Here is a 12,938-nt window from a genome sequence, read left to right on the forward strand (position 1 = left end):
GCTTTCCGTTCCCTAGCCGCCCTCCTCTTCACTCACTGATGTCACTGGCCTGGTGTTTGAAAGCATTTTGGCTTGTTACCTTTGGCTAGGCTAGGTATGTTCTGCTGAGTAAATCGCTCAGCCCTCTCAAATAGAAAGATATCGTTATCAGATTGGTTTATCTTGGCAAGCAAAGGGTACTGGGCAGGAGGACTTCCCACAGCATCGTAAATCACAACTCTCCCTGTGTCTCGGTGTGGGATAAGTGGCAGCTGGGATAATTACCACTTAGCACCATTTACGTCGAAGGTTATAGAACTGAAGTGGTCCAAGGCTACTCAAATCACAAACATCTTACATAAATCTTGCTGGAGTTAGCCCAAGAAGTCTGAAGCAGAACAAAGAATTCCTAACTTATTCCCACAATTTTGTGTTCCCATTTCTAGGTCTTCAGATGTGATAACAATAGGATAACTGTGTCTGACTTTGCTGTGTGGCCATCAGACCTAGAGGTATTGGTGCAATTCTGGAGTTGACTGTTGTGCACATTTATTCTTTAAAATTTCATGGGAATGCCTACAATTGGCTAAAATAGAAATTATTGGATTCCTATTATGTGTCATGTGTCAAACATGATGCTAGGTGTAAAGAGAGGAAAACGATGCTGTTCCTATTCAAAAGAGATTCATAGACACTTAAATTACAGTGCAGTGATAAATTTCATGATAGCAGTATGCATAGAACACATTTTTTTCTCTCTGGGAGATGGGCAGGTCAGAAGTATCTAAGCTAGGTTTTCAACAAGGAATAGTTCAATTTGAAGCACATTCATTTTGTGGTGCCTGTGGACTTGCAGGTGAGCAATTAGAGTCATGGTTCAGAAGCCCAATGGGAGAACTGTAGATGTAGAACATGTAACCTAACCATCTGTCTCTTCATCAGCCTGCCCTGCACTTTTTTAAAGGTCACCTCTCTTTAATATACATTGATGAATAAGGGTTTAATGGAGAAGACCACTTCTTATGAGAGCATCAGAGGGCTGAAGAGAACCAAAAAAGTGGTGTCAGGAAAGCATGAAAGCCTAGGAGGGAAGAGTCTAGGAAGGAGTGGTCAACCATGTGAAAGTCTGAGTAAAGTGAAATAGAAATAAGCTCGAAAATTCCCCCATCAGATTTGGTGTTTCATAGTTATAGTGCAAGATATATAATAACCTAGGTCCTTTAGGTAGCAGGTAGTAAAATCAAATCTAACTAGCTTGAGCAAGAGAAGGAATTTATTGTAGGGAGTGTGGAGTATCCCACAGAATCTAAGGAATGATTTCAATAACGAGTTCTTAGGAAGTACTGCAGCCAGGACAGATCATAGACTTTCTCTCTAAAGCAATGCTATCCAGTAGAAATTTCTGTGATGATGGAAATGTTCTATGTCTGCTTTGTCCAATATGGTAGCCATTAGCAACGAATGCTATTGAGCACATAAAATGTAGCTAGTGCAACTGGGGCCCCTAATTTTTTATTTTAATTAAATTCAAATAGCCACATGTGGCTAGTGGCTCCTGTATTGTACAGTGCAGCTTTAAAGACTTTCCATTAACATGACTCAGCTCCAATTTTTCTCAGCCTGTGTCTCAGTTCAGAATTGCAAATCTCTTGGAGGGAAAAATGCAAGTGGTGCAGTTTGGGTAAGAGATCTACTCCTGGAGCAGTCACCTATGACTAGGATCACATAGTGCAGAAATGGCTGCTGAGGTCTTGTCTGTGTGTATCTGAGGCCATTCTCCCCCAACAGGGGGAATCATTATAAGCTGAGGTCTATTATAAGATGGAGTTGTGAGTTATTTAGGGTAAGAGTAGCCTGCCATATCAAAAAGCCTCTACCATAAATTAGTGGCCTAGAGAACATAGGCAATTATTTCTTTCTTGTGTAACTGTTACAAGGTGAGTGATTCAGTTTGTTAGGGTAGCTCTGCTCCACACAATTATTCAGACATCTGGGTTCCTTCGAGATACTCACTCTGTAATTCTCCAGTATCTTGTTGCATAATCAAGACTGGGTTCCAGTGGATTCCAGCCAAAGGAAAGGAGAAAAAGAGAGAGCATACCCACAGTTTTGAGACCTGGGCCCAGAAGTGGTACACAGTATTTCTGGTTATGTTGTATTGGAGAGAACTTTATCACATGGCCATACCTAACCGCAAAGCAGGCTGGGAAATGTAGATTAGCAACATACCCAGTAAGACTGAAAGAATGATTTTGGTGGTCAATTAGCAGTTTTCATCACAAGTGGTTAGAATATAAAAAATAGCAGTACATATTTCCTGTCTTCAAGGGTATCACAGGTTTGGTGAGGAGATAGAAGAGTACGTAACTAGCAATGAATAAGGAACATGCTGTAAGAACCCAAAGAAAAGAGTGTCTTAAAGCAGTATTTCTCAAACTTTAATGTACCTACGAATCATCTGGGAATCTTGTTAAAAATGCAGATTCTGATTCAGTATGTCTGGGGTGGGTGGGGCCTTAAGATCTGCTCGCCTAAGAAGCCCCCAGGTGATGCCAATTCTGCCAGTCTTCGGACCATACCTTGAGTAGCAAGCAGTTGCAGGTACAGCAAACACCACAGAGGGAATGGCATTTGAGCTTTGTATTATGGTACAGTGATTAAGAGTCAAATTTTGAATGTTAGACATTTTACATTCAATTCCCAACTTTGACTTACTGGCTGATTTAAGTTGCTTATCTTTAAGCCTAATGAAGATCTTAAGTAATAGACAACCCCACACAAACTAGATTTAGCAATAAGAGAAGTTGATTGTCTCATTAACCCAGGGGTTCAGCAGGTTTCTTGCAAGTTTTGATCAGGCAGGGCTCTTGTTCTATTTTTCTCGAATTCTCTTCACTCTGCTCTTTGTCTTCAGGCTGGCTTCTCTTGTGGTAAAGTAAGAAGATGGCACATTTACACTTATTTTGCAAGGAAAATGTAGTTTTAAATTTTTTCTGCAATTAAACATTCTTCTTGAGCCTCCAACCCAATGTATAGCAGGGAAAGTCTTTACCTTGACAATTAATGGTACTTCCGTTTCTTCTTTGGTAAAGTCTCTTTCAAATAAATGCTGTATCTTGCAGATTGTCTTTTTCTCATTCTACTCAATCTATAGGGTAGATTCATAAGTGATAGTGGTAGGAGGGGTTGCCCTAAAGGCAATGGGGGAAAGATTGCTTGCATTCAAATTTTGTTTTTTATATTCTTAGTCATCCCTGCTTCCGGATGTCTGACGTTGGCTCCTGGGTCTCTTGCATTGGTGTCTACTGTGGTGTCTATAGCTAGAGAGTCTCTAATTTCTCCCTTGATGATGCCACTATACCCACTAAGCCTCAGCCACATCCTTCATCTGTCTATTCTGTTGCCTTTACAGTGGGGTCCCCTTGCTCTCAAGTCCCCCAGAGCATGTGAGAATGTTCTATGTCTTGAACTAGACGTAAGAGCTGAGAGCAGGTCAGGAATGATGACTAAACTCTTTTCTCTAATTATGACACGTTACCATGTTTTATTCTGCTGGGATCACCCCCTCCCCCCATATTGGGAGAGGGGGAGCATCCTAAAGGATAATCTTTTCCAATAATTTGGAAAAGCTACTCTACTCTCAACATTCTCGTCAACCCCATCCCCATGAGATTTTACCTTGAAATACATGCATGTCTGATTCCTTGTTTCCACTAAACCAGAGGGACTTTCTTCCTCCTGGAGAGTGTCCCTCTTATGTATTTTCTGAGTCGTCTCTTGATTGTCCCTGCATTGTGGCAAAATTCCATATTCAGACTTTAATGCATTGAATTTGATATAACAAGAAATTTAGAGAGTCCCTTTCTCTGTGAATAAAGGTGAATTTTTTAGTATGTGCAAAGAACGGGTGTGTTACCCTGGAGGGCAGTGGCTGTTAGGCAGAGGGGGCCCAGTCCCCCTGAGGGTCTCTCAGGGGTTCAGGGTGACATCAGGAGCCGAATTGCAGGGCCTGAGACCAAGGAGTTGATTCACAGAGACATCTTTGGCTTGATGATGGCCCGCTCTCAAGGCTTCCATGCCCTGATGCATACATGTTTGGCTGCTGACATACAGACAGAGGTGAAGCAAATGAAACATAGAGGCAAGATACCTCGCAGGGTCTCGGGTGGCATTGCCCTTTTCCCCTGTGTGCCTGTGCACCTTCCTCAGGCATGCATGTGTCTTCTCACCCCCACCTAGGAAAAAAGAAAAAAAAAGTGAACTATTTAGACAGTTGTTTCGCTAAGGAATTGAATAATAATTTTGCTTGGAGGCTTGAAGCTGAAAACAAAACCTTTGTTCTAGGTAGTTTCTATCTTCTCTACAAAGGGGTGAATGCCACCGATTCAATGAATGGGTAGTGTGGTGACTTATAATGTGTCAACTCGGCTAGGCTGAATTACCTTTCCCAGAATTCCCTTCCCTGTGTGTTGCTAGGTAGAATAGAACACAGGAGAGATTATTATGGGAGATTTGAGGGCAGAGTGAAGCAGCAGCTATTTTGGAGCTCACATATATGGTCACTTCTCTGCTGGCTTACCTCGCTGTAAGGCAGTGGGAGAACTTGCAGCTGCTCTAATTTCCTTTGGATCCCCTTTCAGAGGCTCCAACTCCTGTGACAGGTGTAAATATTTAGCTCCAGGAAGGTCCCAGCCTCTGCAGGACACCAACACCATTAAGGTGACAAACAACAGGAACTGATAGGGACTTGGGTCCATCCTCATGAGCTCCAGCTCAAGCTTTCAGGTCCCAGACTTTCATTACTCTCTTCCATTTTGCAGCCATCTTCTCTTGCTGATTGACTGCTCTGTGAATTTCACGCTCCAGCATCTGACACAAAGACAACAGCTGTACAGAGACTACTTGAACCAACTCTCATGATTGCGTAAGGTCAAATTCCTGTAAACACGCACACACACACACACACATTTTCTAGTGCTTCTTTCTCTTTGATTGAACCCTGACTGATATAGTGTGCAAGGCAACAAGATTTAACAAATATAAAATTACTTTCCAAAATATTCTTTTAAAATGTCATCTCTGTTTTGGTAGCAAAGAGGCTACAGACGGACCAGACCTTACACTGTCACACCCTACTATCTAGAAAAAAAGATCTATTTCCCCAACCTGGGCTTCACTCTGATTGGAACAACTTAAGTCACATACTCACTTTGAGTCAATCATCTGGCCTTAAAAAAAATGTATTGATTGCTTTAGGCTTTAGTTAAGTGTCACTGTAACAGTGTGAGTTGCAGGATTGCAGTGGCAATAGTTAATCCCAGACTTTCCCTGTCACCTGAAATGCAGCCATTTTACATTTTAAGTATGCCTTCCATTACTTGTCAGGTAGAGGGTTAATTTATCACACACTGGGACAGATAATGAGCAGGTGGCCAGAAGCCATTTTGACTATTAAACTGAGTTATATAATCAGTTGGAGTTGCCAGAGTTGTCAGAGACAAAGGGCTTTCTCATGGCGAGTGCTATGGATCCGTATGTCATCCCAAGAGTACAGACCATCCTCCAATTTCTCTTCCAAGGTTCTGCTTCAGAAAGTGGACCCAACAACTGTAACCTGGTAGATGAGTGGCTATGCAGGGATGCCTCAATAGTTTATCCAGCCAGTGTTTGGACCTTATCTTTAGATGAGTGTAACAGTACCAGCATAACATGCAACCTTTTAATTTCAAGTCCTATGTTCTCTTCTTGTTTAAATGGCAGTTGGAGTTATTCTACTTCCAGAAAACCCATCAGAAGGAAAAGGACAACCATTATAGAGGGAAAAAGTAAGTCAAATACTAAGACCTGGGCTGTCAGGACAGGAAACAGGAAAGAACATGTGCTTTTAGATAAGGTTCTGTATTTTGATTGAGGTGGTAGTTAAACAAGTGTGTTCACTTTGAGAAAACTTACTAGTCTATGATTTGTGTACCCTTCTGTACACTATTTCAAGTAAAAGTTTGTTTTTTATTTTTAAAAAATATTTTATTTATTTATTTTGGCTGCTTTGGGTCTTAGTTGTGGCATGCAGGATCTTTTCGTTGCGGCATGCGGGCTCTTAGTTGCGGCATGCATGTGGGATCTAGTTCCCCGACCAGGAATCGAACCCGGGCCCCCTGCATTGGGAGCGTGGAGTCTTATCCACTGGACCACCAGTGAAGTCCCAAAAGTTTTTTTTTTAAAAACATGTTGAAAGCTACCATTTAAACAAAAATAAAAATTAAAGCGGTCCTCTATTGGCTCCCAAACAGATTCAGCTTTAAAGGATGAGTAGGACTTTGATAGCGAAGTGGAGAAAGATTATGATTTCAGTTACATCGTATGGAATGAATGTAGGACATATTCAGGGAATGTAAAGTGAGTTCCTGTGGCAGATTCTAAATACAAGGCATATTTTGGGTGCTACCTTAGCAGACTCTCTCTTTGAGAACTGCTGTTCTACACACTCAGAGGTGGATCTTAGCAGCCATAACCCTGTCCTCTCATGTCGTCCCATCCCCAGCTAACTAACTAGCCCGATAGGACTTAAGGCAATGGCAGATTGGTAAATATTTAACAACCTTCTCTAGGAGGTGGGGGAGATGTCATGATTTATAGCATTTGCTAACTTCTGTGGGGTAAATTTTCCCACCATGGCTGCTTTCAAGTTAAAGCCTGACATCAACCAGCTCACAAATTTCCTGAAAATTTAACAACCAGCTCTCAAAACCCAGTACTAGGGGCCCCAGAATACCACTGACTTGACTTGAGGGAGGCAAGTCACAGTCATCCTGAGAAGAACAATCCTTTAGATAGATTTATCAGAAGAGTGAAGAAGTGTCTTTCCCATAAGCCCACCTCCCCTCACATCTCATTCACCTAGATTGAATCACATACCCTGGATATAATGTGTCTCAGGTTTCATGAGACACAAACGCTGTGTGAAGATGGGTAGGTTGTATTGGCTTTTACCTGTGAGGACCTACTCTGGTTTATGCAGGGGAAGGGAAGATAATCTAATGAAACTGGGTTCCTGTTAGGAAGGTGAAAGAGAAAATGAATGGATAGATTTTAAAATTCATTATACCAGACTTCCCTGGTGGTGCAGTGGTTAAGAATCCACCTGCCAAGGCAGGGGACACGGGTTTGAGCCCTGGTCCAGGAAGATCCCACATGCCGTGGATCAACTAAGCCTGTGCGCCACAACTACTGAGCCTGCACTCTAGAGCCCGTTAGCCACAACTACTGAAGCCTGTGTACCTAAAGCCCATGCTCCACAACAAGAGAAGCCACCGCAATGAGAAGCCCACGCACCACAACGAAGAGCAGCCCCCGCTCGCCGCAACTGAAGAAAGCCCACATGCAGCAGCAAAGACCCAAGGCGGTCAGTAAATAAATAAATAAATTTATTTTTAAAAAACTCATTATACCAAGTTCCCTTATAATTAGGTACCCCAAATCAGGTTGCTAATCAGGAAGCTGAAGAACGGGTCATGAATAAACAAAAAATATCCATTATACCAAGTACTGTATCCATTCTAAGATGCACTTCCCGTTTCAACATCTCAAACTGGGATGAGTTTTACAACAGTTGTCAGCCAGGTGGCGGTAATTGCCTTTGTATGCATATCGAAATCTGCAAAATGGCTGTCAGCAGCGTGGCAGGAAATTCCTGGGTCATTAGTAGAACACTTTTTTTTTCAGGTATATATGTGTATATATATATATATATATATATTCTTTTTCATATTCTTTTCCATTATTGTTTATCATAGGATATTGAATATGGTTCCCTGTGCTATACAGTAGGACCTTGTTATTTATCCATCCTGTATATACTAGTTTGCATCTGCTGATCCCAAACTCCCACTCCATCCCTCTCCCACCCCGCCTTCCCCTTGGCAACTACAAGTCTGAGTAAAACACTTTTAAGAAATGCCTCATCACCATTTTTGATGGTCATAAATTGTTATTTTCAGGGTTTGTGAAGATTGGGATTTTACCCTACTCACAAGCTAACACGCTCTCCTGTTACTGTTTTTCATGGATGCTGGCAGAAAACATCAGACTCCTGTGGTTAGAGAGGAAGGACTTTATTTCTTAAGGCAAAAGCAGTAGGCAAAGTGTCAGTATGATATTCATGAGGTTCCCTGTGACTCCCAGTTCCCACAGGGGCAGCACAGGTGCCTAGATGGATGAAGAAGGTTGTGTTACAGGAGAGGAATGTTGAGCTGGAGGATTTCCTGCTTTTATAGTGAGTGACAAGTAGGGCCAGCTCGTTGTTTGGGACATTACCTCAGCAAAAACCCTCAGAATTGGCCCAGATAAAGAACAGTCTGGGTTTTGCATTCTTGGCATATCCTGCAAGGGCATAGGACACACAGGGTCCTGGCAGATTGCCTATCCCATCAGTGAATCCAAATATAATTCAGAAGACTTAGTCTGATAGTGGAAAACAATCTAAAAAAGAATATATATGTATATGTATAACTGAATCACTTTGCTGTACACCTGAAACTAACACATTATAAATCAACTATATTTCAACATAAAATTAAAAAAAAAAGAGTGACGCCCCACCCCAAAAGAGTTAGTCTGTCAGTGTAAAATCGTTTTAGGAATACGTTAACCGATTTATTTAGCTTCTATTTTCTTTTTTATGAATGTGCAAAAATGATATAAAACTCTATTTTATAATACAAAAGATCTCTCAATAAACATAAAATAAAAATTCTAAGTGATGAGTCCATTATGTCAGTTTGATTGGCAACATTTTTTCCTTCTTGGTAGTACATTAAAAAATGATTAATTGATGGCATTTGAGACTAAATGAAATATTTAATATTTTCCATCATTAGGCATGTCATAACTTTCACTATAAACTCCATTTTTTATTACTGGAGTGTGGAAATACATTGTAGTCAATTTACCATACAATGTTGCTAGCCCTCTTATTTTCTTATCACATTGTGTTTTTGATTCACTTGGTTTTTCAAGATATGTAATCATGTTGCCTTCACATGGAATTATTTTGAGACTTTTACTTATATTTATCCTTTTATATTATGAAGTTTATAGAATTCTTTTTTTGCGTATCTTATTACAATTGCTAGCATCTGAATTATTGTGTTCACTAAAAATGGTGTCAGAATGGATGGACTCTAGTCCTTTTTCTTCAGGATATGAATTATACAAGAGAACAAATACACTGGCAAAACGTTAACTGTGACAATATGTGAAAACAACGGGTACTTTGATTTGATTTGCAAAATTCTTATGACTTATAAAAGATTGTGTTGTCCTGGTCTGGACATTGTTTTTAAACACATGGAATTTAGGAATTAATGTGTATTTAAGACACTTCTCAGAAGTGACATAATCACAAGGATATAGTCTCCATTAATCTGACCCAGTACATTATTAATTCTAAAGTTATCATGTAAAGTTATTTTTTATTATAAAATATGTATTAATTCAATTCAGCAAACATTTGGTGGGGCTCCTATTACATGTAGACCATTTGTTAGGCTGAGAAATAGATACAGAGGAGAATAAGACAGTCCTTGTCCTTAAAAAGCTCGTGTGTTGTTTTTTTTTTAACATCTTTATTGGAATATAATTGCTTTACAATGGTGTGTTAGTTTCTGCTGTATAACAAAGTGAATCAGCTATACATATACATATATCCCCGTATCTCCTCCCTCTTGCATCTCCCTCCCACCCTCCCTATCCCAACCATCTAGGTGGACACAAAGCACCAAGCTGATCTCCCTGTGCTATGTGGCTGCTTCCCACTAGCTATTTTATATTTGGTAGTGTATATATGTCCATGCCACTCTCTCACTTCGTCGCAGCTTACCCTTCTCCCTTCCCGTGTCCTCAAGTCCGTTCTCTATGTCTGTGTCTTTATTCCTCTACTGCCCCTAGGTTCTTCAGAAACTTTTTCTTTTTTTTTTTTTTTTAGATTCCATATATATGTGTTAGTATACAGTATTTGTTTTTCTCTTTCAAACTTACTTCACTCTGTATGACAGGCTCTACGTTCATCCACCTCACTACAAATAACTCAGTTTTGTTTCTTTTTATGGCTCAATAATATTCCATTGTATATATGTGCCACATATTCTTTATCCATTCATCTGTCGATGGACACTTAGATTACTTCCATGTCCTGGCTATTGTAAATAGAGCTGCAATGAACATTGTGGTACATGACTCTTTTTTTTTTTAACCTCTTTATTGGGGTATAATTGCTTTACAATGGTGTGTTAGTTTCTGCTTTATAATTAAGTGAATCAGCTATACATACACATACATCTCCATATGTACACCCTCTTGTGTCTCCCTCCCACCCTTCCTATCCCACCCCACTAGGTGGTCACAAAACAACGAGCCTATGTCCCTGTGCTATGTGGCTGCTTCCCACTAGCTATCTGTTTTACATTTGGTAGTGTATATATGTCCATGCTACTCTCTCACTTTGACATGACTCTTTTTGAATTATGGTTTTCTCAGGGTTTATGCATAGTAGTGGGATTGCTGGGTTGTATGGTAGTTCCATTTTTACTTTTTTAAGGAACCTCCATGCTGTTCTCCATAGCGGCTGTATCAATTTACATTCCCACCAAAGTGAAAAAGGGTTCCCTTTTCTTCACACCCTCTCCAGCATTTACTGTTTCTAGATTTTTTGATGATGGCCATTCTGACCAGTGTGAGGTGATACCTCATTGTAGTTTTGATTTGCATTTCTCTAATGATTAGTGATGTTGAGCATCCTTTCACGTGTTTGTTGGCAACCTGTATATCTTCTTGGGAGAAATGTCTATTTAGGTCTTCTGCCCATTTTTGGATTGGGTTGTTTGTTTTTTTGACATTGAGTTGCATAAGCTGCTTGTATATTTTGGATATTAAGTCTTTGTCAGTTGCTTTGTCTGCAAATATTTTCTCCCATTCTGAGGGTTGTGTTTTCGTCTTGTTTATGGTTTCCTTTGCTGTGCAAAAGCTTTTAGGTTTCATTAGGTCCCATTTTCATTTTTGTTTTTATTTCTCTAGGAGGTAGGTCAAAAAGGATCTTGCTGTGATTTATGCCATAGAGTGTTCTGCCTATGTTTTCCTCTAAGAGTTTTATAGTGTCTGCCCTTATATTTAGGTCTTTAATCCATTTTCAGTTCATTTTTGTGTATGGTGTTAGGAGGTGTTCTAATTTCATTCTTTTACATGTAGCTGTCCAGTTTTCCCAGCACCACTTACTGAGGAGGCTGTCTTTTCTCCACTGTATTCTCTTGCCTCCTTTATCAAAGATAAGGTGACCATACGTGTGTGGGTTTATCTCTAGGCTTTCTATCCTGTTCTGTTGATCTATATTTCTGTTTTTGTGCTGGTACCATGCTGTCTTGATTACTGTAGCTTTGTAGTATAGTCTGAAGTCAGGGAGTTTGATTCCTCCAACTCCATTTTTCTTTCTCAAGATTGCTTTGGCTATTCGGGGTCTTTTGCGTTACCATACAAACTGTGAAATTTTTTGTTCTTCTGTGAACAATGCCAGTGGTAGTTTGATAGGGATTGCATTGAATCTGTAGATTGCTTTGGGTAGTATAGTTATTTTCACAATGTTGATCCTTCCAATCCAAGAACATGGTATATCTCTCCATCTGTTTGTATCATCTTTAATTTCTTTCATCAGTGTCTTATACTTTTCTGCATACAGGGCTTTTGTCTCCTTAGGTAGGTTTATTCCTAGGTACTTTATTCTGTTTGTTGCAATGGTAAATGGGAGGGTTTCCTTAATTTCTCTTTCAGATTTTTCATCATTAGTATATAGGAATGCAAGAGATTTCTGTGCATTAATTTTGTATCTTGCTACTTACCAAATTCATTGATTAGTTCTAGTAGTTTTCTGGTAGCATCGTTAGGATTTTGTATGTATATAGTATCATGTCATCTGCAAACAGTGACAGTTTTACTTCTTCTTTTCTGATTTGGATTGCTTTAATTTCTTTTTCTTCTCTGATTGCTGTGGCTAAAACTTCCAACACTATGTTGAATAATACTGGTGACATTGGGCAGCGTTGTCTTGCTCCTGAACATAGTGGAAATGGTTTCAGTATTTCACCATTGAGAACGATGTTGGCTGTGGGTTTGTCATATATGGCCTTTATTATGTTGAGGTAAGTTCCCTCTATGCCTACTTTCTGGAGGGTTTTTATCATAAATTGGTGTTGAATTTTGTCAAAAGCTTTTTCTGCATCTATTGAGATGATCATATAGGTTTTTTTCCTTCACTTTGTTAATACGGTTTATCACGTTGATTGCTTTGCATATATTGAAGATACCTTGCATTCCTGGGATTAACCCCACTTGATCATGGTGTATGATCCTTTTAATGTGCTGTTGGATTCTGTTTGCTAGTATTTTGTTGAGAACTTTTGCATCTATGTTCATCAGTGATATTGGTCTGTAGTTTTCTTTCTTTGCACCATCTTTGTCTGGTTTTGGTATCAGGGTGATGGTGGCCTTGTAGAATGAGTTGGGGAGTGTTCCTCCCTCTCCTATATTTTGGAAGAGTTTGAGAAGGATAGGTGTTAGCTCTTCTCTAAATGTTTGATGGAATTCACCTGTGGAGCCATCTGGTCCTGGGCTTTTGTTTGTTGGAAGATTTTTAATCATACTTTCAATTTCAGTGCTTGTGATTGGTCTGTTTATATTTTCGGTTTCTTCTTGGTTCAGTCTCAGAAGGTTGTACTTTTCTAAGAATTTGTCAGTTTCTTCCAGGTTGTGCATTTTATTGGCATATAGTTGCTTGTAGCAATCTCTCATGATCCTGTGTATTTCTGCAGTGTCAGTTGTTACTTCCCCTTTTTTCATTTCTAATTCTACTGATTTGAATCTTCTCCCTTTTCTTCTTGATGAGTCTTGCTAATGGTTTATCAATTTTATTTATC

The sequence above is a fragment of the Delphinapterus leucas genome, chromosome 3, assembly GCF_059928025.1.
Source record: "Delphinapterus leucas isolate spDelLeu-1000000601 "Yukka" chromosome 3, BTC_Dleu_Yukka2, whole genome shotgun sequence".
Classification (NCBI taxonomy): domain Eukaryota; kingdom Metazoa; phylum Chordata; class Mammalia; order Artiodactyla; family Monodontidae; genus Delphinapterus; species Delphinapterus leucas.